This window comes from Zingiber officinale, chromosome 6B, assembly GCF_018446385.1.
Source record: "Zingiber officinale cultivar Zhangliang chromosome 6B, Zo_v1.1, whole genome shotgun sequence".
In the NCBI taxonomy this organism is placed as follows: Eukaryota; Viridiplantae; Streptophyta; class Magnoliopsida; order Zingiberales; family Zingiberaceae; genus Zingiber; species Zingiber officinale.
Genome location: NC_055996.1, coordinates 64834955 through 64848714, shown reverse-complemented (window position 1 = coordinate 64848714; position 13760 = coordinate 64834955).

The following is a 13760-nucleotide window of genomic DNA, read 5'->3' as shown; positions in this document are numbered from 1 at the left end:
CTCTTCTCTTATTCTTCTACTTTCGCATCTCTCATCTCTGTCACTTCTCACGAATTTCTTACCGTTGCTTTTGTATCCACAGAGATGAGAGATGATAAATACAGGTACAGCCCATGGAAATTGGAATCGAATTAGAAGTTTCATTGTGATTTGTGAATTTGAGCTTTGGTTGTCTATTGATCACTGTGCTTCCTCCGTTCCTTGCCGGCGTCGCCGCCGGAAAACGCTAGTCCACATCCTCGAATGCTCGCTTCCCTCTGAAACATCTGGTGTTTCAATTTATAGTTTAGGTATGCTAAATTGCTAACTTGCCCTAGTTTCACTTTATCTCTGCACCACTCCTAGATTTCTGTAATTTATTTTTTTTCCCTTGCATCAGTTTTATTATTTAATTGATGGACAAAAATTTATGAGAGCCACCAAAATACGAAAGTGGTGTTTGTAAGTCAAACATATCTTAGAAGTGGTGTTTGGTCACAATTCAATTAGTCCTCTTGATTTAAGTCTTCTTACCACTCAAAATTTTAGTGGTTATGTCGAAGAACAAATAAACAACATCAAGAAATTAGATAAGTTTGTGAGTGCATCATTCGCAAAATGAAAAATATAATGAAAAATATAGTTTTTTCAACAATCACCACTCGACTACTATTTTTAGAAAAGGAAAGCTAATTTGGATTCATCTTTACAAAGAATTCTTTCTGCAAGTTCATTATGATAAACTCAAGCTTTGAGCATATGGACTAATTTATAAAGGTCTTTGAAGAATCAATAAAATCGGATTCAAGATTGAACTTATAGGTGAATATGGTGTTGTAACCATCTCATTGTGCCTTATTTTAGAGAAAATGAGAATACAAAGTTTATTTGACTTTTTTAAGCAGAAGGAGAACGATGCAAAAGCTAATGTGATTTCTTGATTTTTTGGAGTGCTTGATTCTTCGATCTATTTGATCATAGGAGTGAACAAGATAAGTGGAGTAATCCCTTGGATAGAGACATAGAGTGGCCAAGCTACTTCACGAGAAAGTCATTATGGAAAATACGTTACTCTTTGTATTTGAAACTGTCACCTTAGCCACATACATTACTCTTTATATCTTCTTTAGTAAGGTGGATTTAGTGTCACTCCTTGGAAGGTAGATTCTTTTATGGTTCCCTTTCTTATTAATGGTTTCCTTGTTGAAAGAAAAATTTTCCATTGGTATATTTGGGCTAGTATAGGATCGACCAGTGTCTTGCTGACTGTTTTCCTACAACTTATGGTGTCAAGAATTGGGATGCGATGAGGAATAAGATGGCTTCTGAAACAGAATTCGAGTGAAGAAATGAGCAGATCACCTGAGATTCACTTTCAATGATTTCTAATTTCTGTTGGCATTGGCATGTGGTTTGATGATATCTTCCCATAAAACCCCTCAAGACCTGCTTCCACCAAATGATTCTCATCTTTAGTAACTTGAAGAACTAACAGTTTATTTTAGTGCCATAAGTATAGTCCCTTCATCTTGAACTTTTTCTTTCACGTTTGGAATCAATAACTTGTTTGCTACATAACATGTGCTAATAGGTTACTAATAGGGGGCTACTGCTATTACTAATCTGAAAAAAAAAAAAATTAATCTACCATAACTTAGAGTGATACGCCTGTGCTCAATGCTACATTTTTTGCTACATGATATGTACTAATAGGTTTTTAATAGGAGCTACTAATGATCTCAATACAATTGACCTCCACCATAGCTTGGAGTAGTACAACTTAGCTAACCTTAAATTAGTTCCCACGTTTTGAGTTGATTCTAAGACACAGATTTGGTAGCTTATTCATTAAACTCTTAGCTTTTGGGAATTGCTTAGTGATTTCTGCGAATGTGTCATTGGCCATCATTTTGTGCAAAGGGAGAAAGATGTTAGCTGCTTTTTGCAATGAGTTGTTGGCACATGCTTGCTGAGCCCTACCTCAATTATTTGTCTCCAAATTTGTCATTTCTATTGATTTTGTCTTTTTAGTAGTTCCATTTCTGACATTCAGCTATGAAAAATAATTAAATCATGATTTTTTTTATTTATGTGCAATATAGAAATGCCCACTCGCCTTTCATCCACTGAAGTATAATTAATATTGTTGTTTCTTTAAGTATCATAATTTCACTAATTAGTTTTAATTTGATAATGATTTAATTTTCTTTTAACAGGTGTTGTCTGATGAGGTGCTTAACGACCTAGGACATTTCTAATAATATTGGAAACTATCATATTCCAGGTGCTATTATTCCTTTACTAGTGAAATAATTTGAATTATCTATTTTTTTTTTTATAATTGTTGTGGTTTTATACATTATAATATGTTGCCTAAAAAACATCTTTCTGGATGTGAGAAAAGGAAAAAAAGAAAAAAACTAGAACAATTGACTGAATCACAAAGATGTGCTATTAATAAATTCTTTATTAAAAATTCTCATGGAAATCCACAAAATTCAACTATGACTGTGAATGATGTAGATGAGTGGCATGAGATTCACGATGTTAACGAAGAAAGGGAAAATTTGAGTGAGCATGAAAATGTTTTAAATAGGGTAGATAATGAGAATATTGACATTGATGAACAATTTATTTCTTCACTTGATATATATGATCCAAGAAATTGGGATAATCTTGATAACAATGCACGTGATATTTTAGTTGAAAAAGGGCCTATGAGAGAAATGAATATTGTATATCCTTTGGACGACACTTCTAGACATTTTTCTTGTGCTCATTATTCTAGACATTTAAGCAATGGAGAAATAAGAGACCGAAAGTGGTTTGTTTACAGTAAATATGTGGATAAAGTTTATTGTTTTTGTTGCAAGTTGTTTAAATCTGAAAATAATAGAAGTTCACTAGCAAAGGATGGATTTAGAGATTGGAAACATCTTAGTGAACGACTTAAAGAACATGAAAACACTATTGAACATATAACTAACATGAACACTTGGAATGAATTAAAAATGCGATTAGATAAAAATCTAACAATTGATAAAGACCTACAACGAGAAATTTCCAAAGAAAAAGAGCGTTGGAGACAAGTTATAACAAGAATAATAGCAACTGTAAAATGTCTTTCTAAACGTTGTTTGACTTTTCGAGGATCTAATGAGAAACTTTATCAAGACAATAATGGAAATTTTTTGGGATTGATTGAAATGATTGCTGAATTTGATTATGTGATGCAAGATCATATTAGGCGTATTCAAAGTAATGAAATTCATTATCATTACCTAGGTCATAAAATTCAGAATGAGTTAATTTCTATTTTAGCTAATAATGTTAAAAGTGTTATCATTAATAAAATTAAAGAAGCAAAATATTTTTCAATAATTCTTGATTGTACCCCAGATATAAGTCATCAAGAACAAATGACTTTTATAGTACGATGTGTTAATATGTCCGATAATAAAGTGAAAATAGAGGAGTACTTTTTAGAGTTTCTAAAAGTAGATGATACATCAGGTTTAGGACTTTTTAACGAATTACAAAATGTATTAAAATCACTTGATCTTAGTATTGAAAATATTAGAGGTCAAGGTTATGATAATGGTTCCAATATGAAAGGAAAACACCAAGGAGTTCAAAAGAGGTTACTTGATATAAATCCAAGAGCCTTGTATATGCCATGTGCTTGTCATAGTCTTAATCTAACTCTTAGTGATATGGCACATTCTTGTGTTAAAGCTGTTTCTTTTTTTGGAATAGTGCAGCGCATATATACATTATTTTCAAGTTCTCCTAAGAGATGGAAAATTTTACTTAATAATGTGAAAAGATTAACCGTCAAATCTTTGTCGAATACTCGTTGGGAAAGTCGTATTAAAAGTGTTCAAGCTATTAGATTTCAAATTGTGGAAGTGAGAGCAGCTTTACTTGAATTAAATAATATTTGTGATGATGCAAAGTCAATAAGTGAAGCTGAAAGTTTAGCTAATTCAATTGAAAAATTTGAATTTTTACTTGGTATGGTCATTTGGTATGATATCTTATTTGCTATAAACATGGTGAGTAAGAAATTACAATCAAAATCTATGTGCATGGACTCTGCCATGAAATAATTAGAAGGTGTAATATTATTTTTTGAAAAGTATAGGAATGATGGTTATGCTGCAAGTTTGACTATTGCTAAGAGTCTTGCATTAGATATGAATATAGAGCCAATATTTACAACAAAACGCCGTATTTTTAGAAAAAGACAATTTAATGAAAGAGAAGATGATGAAGTTTCACTATCATTAGAAGAGTCTTTTAGAATTGATTATTTTATTGTTATTGTGGACATGACAATTGCTTCTTTAAAATGTAGATTCGAGCAAATGAAAACTTTTGAAAATATATTTGGCTTTTTATTTGATTCAAAAACATTAAGAACTTTGAATGATGATGAATTAAGAAAATATTGTGTCAATTTAAAATCTACTCTAACTCATGACAACTCATCAGATGTTGAGTTAGATGATTTATTTACTGAATTAAAAATATTACAAACGACTTTACCAAATATGATAATGTCTGCAATTGATATTCTTGAATTTGTTCAAAGTGTAGATTGTTATCCAAATGTTGCAATTGCTTATAGAATTTTATTAACTATGCCTGTTACAGTAGCATCGACTGAAAGGAGTTTTTCAAAATTAAAATTATTAAAAACATATATGAGATCATCAATGTCTCAAGAAAGATTAAATGGATTGGCAATTTTATGTATTGAGAAAGATATCTTAGAAATTCTTGAAACTGATAATATTATAGAAGATTTTGCAAATAAAAATGCTAGAAGAAATTATTGTAGATAAATTATGTATTATTGGAAATTTAATTGGGGTCTCATTTTATTATTTCGCCCAGGGCCTCTTCAGTCGAAGGACCGGGGCTGCTTTTAGCAAGTAATTAGCTATCAACGGATTTGATATGTTTTTACCATGAGCCATTTACTGTGGACTAGAGATATCTTTTTGATGGATCTATTCACCTTCTTTAGGTTCTCTGGCAAAGCCTCAGCTATAAATGAATTTGGAACATCGTTACCATGAGTCATTTGCTACAAGCTAGATAGGGTGGATCTGTTCACCAAAACTATATATCCTCACTAAAAGTGCATACGCTCTCTTCACACACCTCACAATGTACTCTCTCTCTAACAAAATGTATGTTCTGACTCCTCATCTGCTCATGAGATAGACACTCATAGTAGATGTCTGCACAACTCCAAAGGATGGTCCATCCAAAGCTGGTGAAGCTCCATCCAAGCTAACGAGATGCTCCCCGAGAACACTCCATCCAAACCAACTCTCTCCCTTAGATGCCCATATATATATCCACTACAACATCCAGTGTCAACTCCATAGTCTCTATCTCCTCTACTTGAAGTGGTCTGCATGTATCTAAAGAATTCGAGTTTGCATGTGGTTGAAGAGGTATATCTCACTGGTCGCATCGCAATCCACCTCAGCGAAGTATAGTAGAGTGCCTCATATGAAGTTGGTGGTCCGTTCCTCATATGAATTCCTCCATATATAATTCCTTGTCTCTAATGACTCCGTCTTAGGTACCAAGCAAAGGATGTATTTTTTTTTAAATTTTTTTTTACCCGAGGGCAATTACTTGAGGCTAACGAAGTGCCAGCATAGAGTAATGTCTATAATTATATACAATGTATAATAAATAGATGTATGTTCTTTAGACACCTCTGTGAAGTACCAAAATGTCTAATCTGAAATAGGCTACTACCACCTAGGGAAACTACTTATGCCTATCCACATGATTGAACCGAGTAGGTGACCGAGGCATAGTAGATCGCTAAGACATGACAAAACTCCATGCATGTGCAAGATGCAAGCTCCCAATATCATCTAGGCTATGTTTGGTAGTCTGTAATCTACCTTGTAATGTAATCTAGATTACATTACAAAGTCGATTATTTTGTTTGGTTTGATTTAAAACTTGTAATGTAATGTAATCTGGATTACAAAAGGTAGTGAAGATTTGTAATCTGGATTACAAAGCAAATCCTATGTAATCCGATTACATTACGAGGTCATTGTTTCACCAAAGTTTAAATGCCGAATATACCCCTAGTCTGTTGTCGACCGCCGCCCGCCACCGGTCGCCGGTTGCCGCCGCCACCGGTCGCCGCCGCCGCCGGTCGCCGCCGCCGCCGGTCGCCGCCGGTTGCCGCATCCGCCGGCAGCCGGTAATCGGTCACCACCGCTGCTGCCAATTGCCGGTCGTCGATCGCCGGCCGCCGATCGCCGTCCGCCTCCGCCACCGTTGCCCGCTGGTTGTCGCCCGCCGTTGCTCGCCTGCCATCGCCCATCGCCGCCAATTGGCGAAGACGGTGGCCTGGTGCGGTGACCGACGGTGGCGGCGGCAGCTGGTTACCGATGGCTACCGCAAACTCCGGCAGAGGTGTGGCGACCGCCGATAGAGGTCACAGAATATTTTTGTCATTTTATAATAATATGAATTACATTCCTTATAAAAAATAATGGACACTAAACAAAAGAATATAATCACCTTTGTAATCAAAGATTACATACATTACATTACCAAACGTAGTAATGTAATCAAGATTACATTACATTACATTACAAATTTAATTACATTACAAGCTAGATTATATTACACCCAACCAAACATAGCCCTAGGGTTTTCTAAAGGTCTATCTATATGCATGCTCTCTATCAACTCAAAAATGCATGCTCTCTGTATGTGTTTGCTACCACTACCAAAATGTACACCCTCGCTCTCACTCATGGCACTACCAAAAATGCATGCCCTCACAATCCTAATTAGCCTATATATGTACAAAAATTCATCCTCCCAAAGGGATCTATGATGATGAGTGTGTAATAGGGCATTATAAAAAAAATGCAGACTGTCAAAATTCATCATTGCAGAAGTATCTGATTCAAATATACAACAAGCGTCTTGTAGACATGAATTTGCATCTTCCTGAAGACCAACTCCATATTAAATCATATCCCCTCTAACATAGTATAGCTCCTTACCTTGCAAACATGATGTACTAATACTAACATGGCAAGGTGACATGCCCTAGTCAAGGTAGAGGTCTCCTGGTATCGAAGTCTGAATATCCACAACATGTGCCGATATGTTGTCATCTCAAGTCACATCTACAGTCATGCTCTGACCCTCCACCAAAGTTGGCTGATTGGTTGAAGAACACATGATCTAGTGTCTCCTCCTCCCATTGGTAGAAATGCTCATCATCTATTCTCTATGTAATCCAGTACAACTCGTTCAGGAAGTCTCCCTTATGCTAATAGACATAAAGTGAAAGCATAGCTCGACTGAAGGTATTTCTACCACACTATCTTTACCCATGGTATCCTGGGCCTAGAATCTCTGAAATGGTCATGAGCCCTCTGGATACCTCCCTTCCTTTGACTAAACCATGCAACTAGGGTTTGTCTTGCGGCCTCTGAACTACCTGCCATGGCCAAAATACTATCTCTAATGCGTAGCACCATTTGAATGAGAGAGGAATTCGTGTGTCTGACTTTCCACTCCCATATTCCCACCTATTGTAAATATGCATGGTGTACCCATTGTATCCATAATGTGTCTTACTTGTCCTGTATATGCCATAGAACCTTAGTCAATAAAGTAAGGTTCCATCCAATAGCATTTCACACCCTGAATAACTGAGGCTATGAGATAAGCTTTCCCAGCATAAGATAGGGTGGTCTTTGGCCATGAAGTGATCCTATTAGTGAGAGAATCCATCAGTGTGTTGTATTCTAAGATCTTTAGTTTTTGAGAGGCTATAGGGATCCAAGGTATCTAAAAGGAATATCCCCTTCTTGAAACCTCATGATGGTAAAAATCCACTCTCGAATATGAGTGTCTATCCATACCATATAAATACTAGATTTAGCTAGGTTGACTATGAGTCCAACCATCTAAGAAAACTGTGATAGGAAGCCAACTTGCTCAGTAACTGAAGGCATATCTCCACAAGATAGGACATGTGCTATCCTTAGATGCTTGCATTTAGGGTGGAAATGAAAATATGATCTAATGTGCACCTTGCTAGTGAATGGGAAAGATACTCCATGCATATGCCAAATAAATATAGGGAGAGTGGATCCCCTATCCGAGTCCTCTATCACCTTTGAATAAGTTATGGATAATTCCATTTATCACTACAGAAAAATAGGTGGTGGTAATGCATTCTTTGATCCATGTGATGAAAATGGTAGGAAATTGTAATGCTATGAGGACATCTTGATGAAAACCCCAATGAACTAAATCAAAAGCCTTTTGTAGATCCACTTTCAGAATGCATCTCAGTGAAATTCGCTTTCTAGTATACTTTCACATCAATTCTTGAGCTAAGTGGATATTATCTATGATGATGCGGCCTTTAACAAAAGTTGTGTAAGTAGGATGCAGTAGGTGGCCTGTAACATCAACCAATCTACTACCAAGGAGTTTTGATAAAACCTTATAGAACATTGTGCAACAGAAGATAGGTATGCAATCTTGTACTTTGCTTGCATGAGCTATTTTTGGTACCAGAGCAATCAGTGTATGATTGCATGATTTGAGTAATTAACTATTTGAGAAGAAGCCCATGATGGCTATGGTGAAAACATGTTTGCCTGTATCCTATGCTTATTTGTAGAATTTTGAATTGTAGCATTTGGTCTAAGAGCCTTAAGGTCTCCTATGCCAAATAGGGTTCTCTTGATTTCCTCTTTAGTTGGAATTCTAGTTAGTTGGGCTTGTTGATCAGTTGAGAGTACTCTCCCAAATTGCATACATTCGGCTAGGAATGGGGCATGATCCACTTGTATCCCAAGTTGTGATTGAAAGTATCGCATGAATTCATGCACCACTTCCTCAGGTTTGGTGGTTGTTTCCCCATTGCTATTTTCTACAGCCATTATATCCCTTCTTTTGTTGTGTCTCTTCACTAAGGAGTGAAAGAAGAGGGTGTTTCTATCAACTTCCTTGAAATATGTTTGCATGGCACGTTGTTGGTAGAAGAGGAATTCAACCTGGGCAAGCAAATCAATTTCTTTCCTTGTTTCCTAATATTCCTCATCCGTACTTCCTTGAGCTAAGCCTCTTTTGTTGTATTTCCTCTAGGTGTAGCTGTGCTCTTTCTACTTTTTCTTGGATGTGTTTGTTGTTTTGGTGGTTGAGTTGCTGAAGTGGCCTCTTAAGCAAAGGAAGTTTCTACTTGAGCTTGTATTGGGATATGCTAGTTGTAATCCATGTGCTTGTATATTCCTAGTTATCCTGCACAAGTTGATTGAAATCTAGATGTGCCATCCTCATGTTGTAGAACTTGAAAGGCTTTGCTTGATGTTTTTGAATTTCGAAAAGGGAGACCATGTATGAGGCATGATCTGAGAAAACCATGGGAGCTCTGAATTCTGCAAACCTACTCCTGTCTTGCTCCAACTATAACTTATTTACCATGGCCCGATCAAGTTTGGATACTATGTGCCTGTTGGTCTAGGTAAATTGACACTCGGTAGAGTGTAGGTCTTCAACCCCAGCCATGAGTGCAAATTCTTAGAAATTAGCTATAGCATATGATGTGACATCCCTCCCTGCTTGTTTATCAACATAGGAAAGTAGGGATTTGAAATTTCCTATGATAAGCCAGGGTAGATCAATAGTTTCAACAATTTGATGTAGCCCTTTCCACATGGATTTCCTGCTTGTGATTGAGAGTTACCCATATACAAATGTCACTACATATGAGGCCCCTGTAACCTTCCAATTGTGTATGGTATGGATGCTATTCTTTCCGGTGTTCAATTTCTAGTGTGATGGTTTGGGAATCCACAATAATAACATTCTGCTTCTGGGGGTGTTATCTAACTATTGTTCTGAGTCCTATTGCTGAAATCTTGTGGTTTTCAATTTTTGATAATATTGTGTTGTTAGTTTAGTTTCCATGATACATAATACACTCAACCTTTGGTTCAAGAGGAGGTTATATAGTTACCTCTATTGGTACCCCAAGGTAGGTTTGATGTGATCAAACAAGTTAAGTTAGGCCCTGTCGTATTTAACCTTGTGTCTAAGTGTGCAAGAGTTTAGGAGCACAAGAAGTCAAGCAAAAGACACAGCTAGCGAGAAGGATGGCATGGGAGAGAGCCGACGGACTCGGTGCATTTGAAGGACGAGGTGCTGCAGAAGAGTACACAGGCGGACGAGAAGGAGGCGTGCAACATTTATGAGGGACGAGAAGCCGGAGCGGAAGGTTGCTCGAGAAGGCCGGAAGTTGAGTTCGGGTGAGCCCTATTTCGGATGGCCAAAATCACCCAAGCGAGCGGAACCGGAGCGGAAGACCCAGACCAAGGCGCGCAGCACCGGAGTGGAGGGCCCAAATCCGAAAAAGTCAACCCTATTTACTTTTAGGGTCCAGACGCCCGGAACCTCATTTTTATCCACTTCGACGTGGATATTGACCGTTGCATCAAGGATAGAATTCTATCCCACTTCAAGCGCCTGTAATGCTTCCAGGTGCCCCGACCAAGGCTATAAATACAGCCTTGGTCCAGAAGCTAGATAACAACAAAAATTACTGAGCAATACTTGTACACGCTTTCCTTTTTGTTTAGCTTCTTCATTTTTGTGCGTAAATTGCTGTAAAGAGGCTTCTTCGCCTGAAGAAGAATTTAATGTGTTTCACTTCCTTAGACTAACAACCACCCCGGTTGTAACCAAGTAAATTCCGGAGCCTCTTTCTTTTTAGTTCATTATTTGTTCTATGTTTATGCAAGTGTTTAATTAAGTTATAAGTCTAAGAAGGGTTCGTTTGTTTTGATCGGGCTATTCAACCCCCTTCTAGCCGGCCAATGGTCCTATCAAGTGGTATCAGAGCTAGGACGCTTCAGGAGGACTAACCGCCGATCGAATTACCAAATTAATGGTCGGACCAAGCATATACCCACCGAAGTTCAAGGGAGAGTTCACTAGCTGGAAAAAGAGAATACATGTATTCTTTAAAATCAACTTTAAATTACTTTTAATAATGAAGTTCGATTTTGTAGCACCCGAGGGTAGGGAAGAATACCAGTGGACAAAGAAGGTGTAGGCCGACTGCGTGGCAAACGACAAAGCAGAGCTCTATCTGCTGAGCATCCTTCCACCACAAGAAGTCAACCGGATCGGCACCTACAACTTAGCAAAGGAGCTTTGGGAGAAGTTCCTTGAGCTACACGAAGGGGCGTCCAAAGCCAAGCTCACGAGAAGGGACTTACTTCGCAACCAGCTCACCAACCTATGATTTGAAGAAGATGAAATGATTGCACACCTTCACTTGAGGATTACGGAGCTCATCACCAGACTTTCGAATCTCGGAGAAAAGGTAAGCAACTAAGATTCGCTAAGGTACGCTCTTAATACATTCCCTAGAAATACAAAATGGGCATCACCAGTAGAAGTCTGCTATATCTCTAAGGACTTAGAATTTATTATCTTAGATGAATTATTTTCAACTTTTGAAGTGCATGAATCGAGATGTGCAGGTACGAAGGAGTCGAAGCACAACATCACCTTCACGACAACAAGAGACGAACATGAGTTAGAATCCTCTCGACGACGATGAAATGATAATGATGGTAAGACGTTTTAGAAAGTTATTTAAATCAAGAAAAACTAACCATCCACAAGGTAGAAAGAAAAGGACAATCAGATGTTATCACTAGAATGAAGAAGGGCACGTTAAGGATAACTGCCCTAAGTTAAGGAACAAGGATAAGGACAAAGGAAAGAAGCATGTCCAAATGAACAAGTACAAGACTTTAAAGGTGATGTGGGATGACAGGTCATCCGAATCGGAAGTTAAGGCTTTCTCCGGACTTGCATTAATGGCAAGTCATCAAGAAGATGAACATGAAGCAAGCTTGTCCGAAATGAGCATCAAGAGCATCGATGAAGGGGAGCTACATTGAAAGAAAGAAGCAGTTCAGGGGGAGCTACGGATAACGAGATCGACAAGGAAAGTCAGGTACGATCTCTACCTCCCGATAAATTATTTAAATTTGTGAAATTATTAACCAAAGATTATTACAAACTTGAAAAAGAAATTAAGAAATTAAAGTTAATTCTAGCAAAATCTTATCCATTAGAAGATCTTGACAGAATAAAACTAGAAAATGATAATTTGCAACTAGAAATAAATAACTTGAGAAATAATACATGCACATATAGTACAAGTGTTAGAAAATATAACTTGAACTGGTATTTTAAATATCATAAAGGACAAATTAGAAACATTTCAAAAAAAAATGTCCCTAAGAAATTCCTAATTAACCCAGTTGGAAGGAACCTGTACTGGGTTCCAAAGTCTTGTCTTAATTAAAAGTTTAATTGGACTTAGGGCTTTCAGAGAGTACATTAGACGTTTAATTTCCTTACGAGACTTTGTCTAGAAAGTGGTTGTTACTCTAATAACCAAGAAGGCCTAGTGCTTCACCACAACCTGAAAGTCAAATATTGAAATAAAATGTTTAATTGACTAACTAATAGAGCATTAAAATTGAAATTAGATAATGCTTTAAATAGTTACTCAATTTTTTTTTGGAAAATTCACAAATTTTTCTCTACAAATTGGTTTAACTTAGAAAAATTTTTCATTTTTTTTAATCTGTTTAACTTAAAGTTTCTAAGTTATTTTATAAACTTTGCTTTACCAAAATTTATTTTACACGTTGTACAAAATTTTTTATCTTTAAACTTAGAAAATTTTCTGCTTGAAATTTTCTTACTTAGAAATTTTTTTTACTTAAAGTTTCTAAAATTATTGCAAAATCTTTTATATATCAAAATACTTGTCAGAATTTTTAAAAAGTTGATTAGTTTTTTCAAAATTATTTGAAAATCAGAATTACCATTAAAATTTTCTTGGTACCCTATTTTTTATGTGATCAAAGGGGGAGAAGAAAAAGATTAAGTCTAGGAGGAGGTAGATTGATAGATTAAAAAAAATTTCACTTTAATTGCCTTTATGTTTATGTTAGTTTACCCTAATTTAACTTGGTTTGCTCACATCAAAAAGGAGGAGATTATTGGTACCCCAAGATAGTTTTGATGTGATCAAACAAGTTAAGTTAGGTCTTGTTGTATTTAACATTGTGTCTAAGTGTACAGGAGTTTAGGAGCACAGGAAATCAAGCAAAAGATGCAGCTAGTGAGAATGATAGCATGGAAGAGAGCCAACGGGCTTGGTGCATCTGAGGGATGAAGTGTTGCGGAAGAGTACGCGGGCGGACGAGAAGGAGGTGCGCGGCGTTTCCAAGGGACGAGAAACCGGAGCTGAAGGTTGCTCGAGAAGGCCGAAAGTTGGGTTCGGGTGAGCCCTATTCTAGATGGCCGAAATCACCCAAGTGAGCGAAGCCGAAGCGGAAGACCCAGACCAAGGCGAGCATCACCGAAGCAGAGGGTCCGGACGGAAAAAAGTCAACCCTATTGACTTTTAGGGTTCGGGCACCCGAAACCTCATTTTTATCCACTTCGATGTGGATGTTGACCGTTGCGTCAATGATAGAATTCTATCCCACTTCAGGCGCCCGGAACACTTCTAGGCATCCTGACCAAGGCTATAAATACAACATTGGTCCAGAAGCTAGATAACAACAAGAATTACTGAGCAACACTTGTACATGCTTTTCTCTTTGTTTAGCTTCTTCATTTTTGTGCGTAAATTGCTATAAAGAGGCTTCTCTACCTGAAGGAGAATT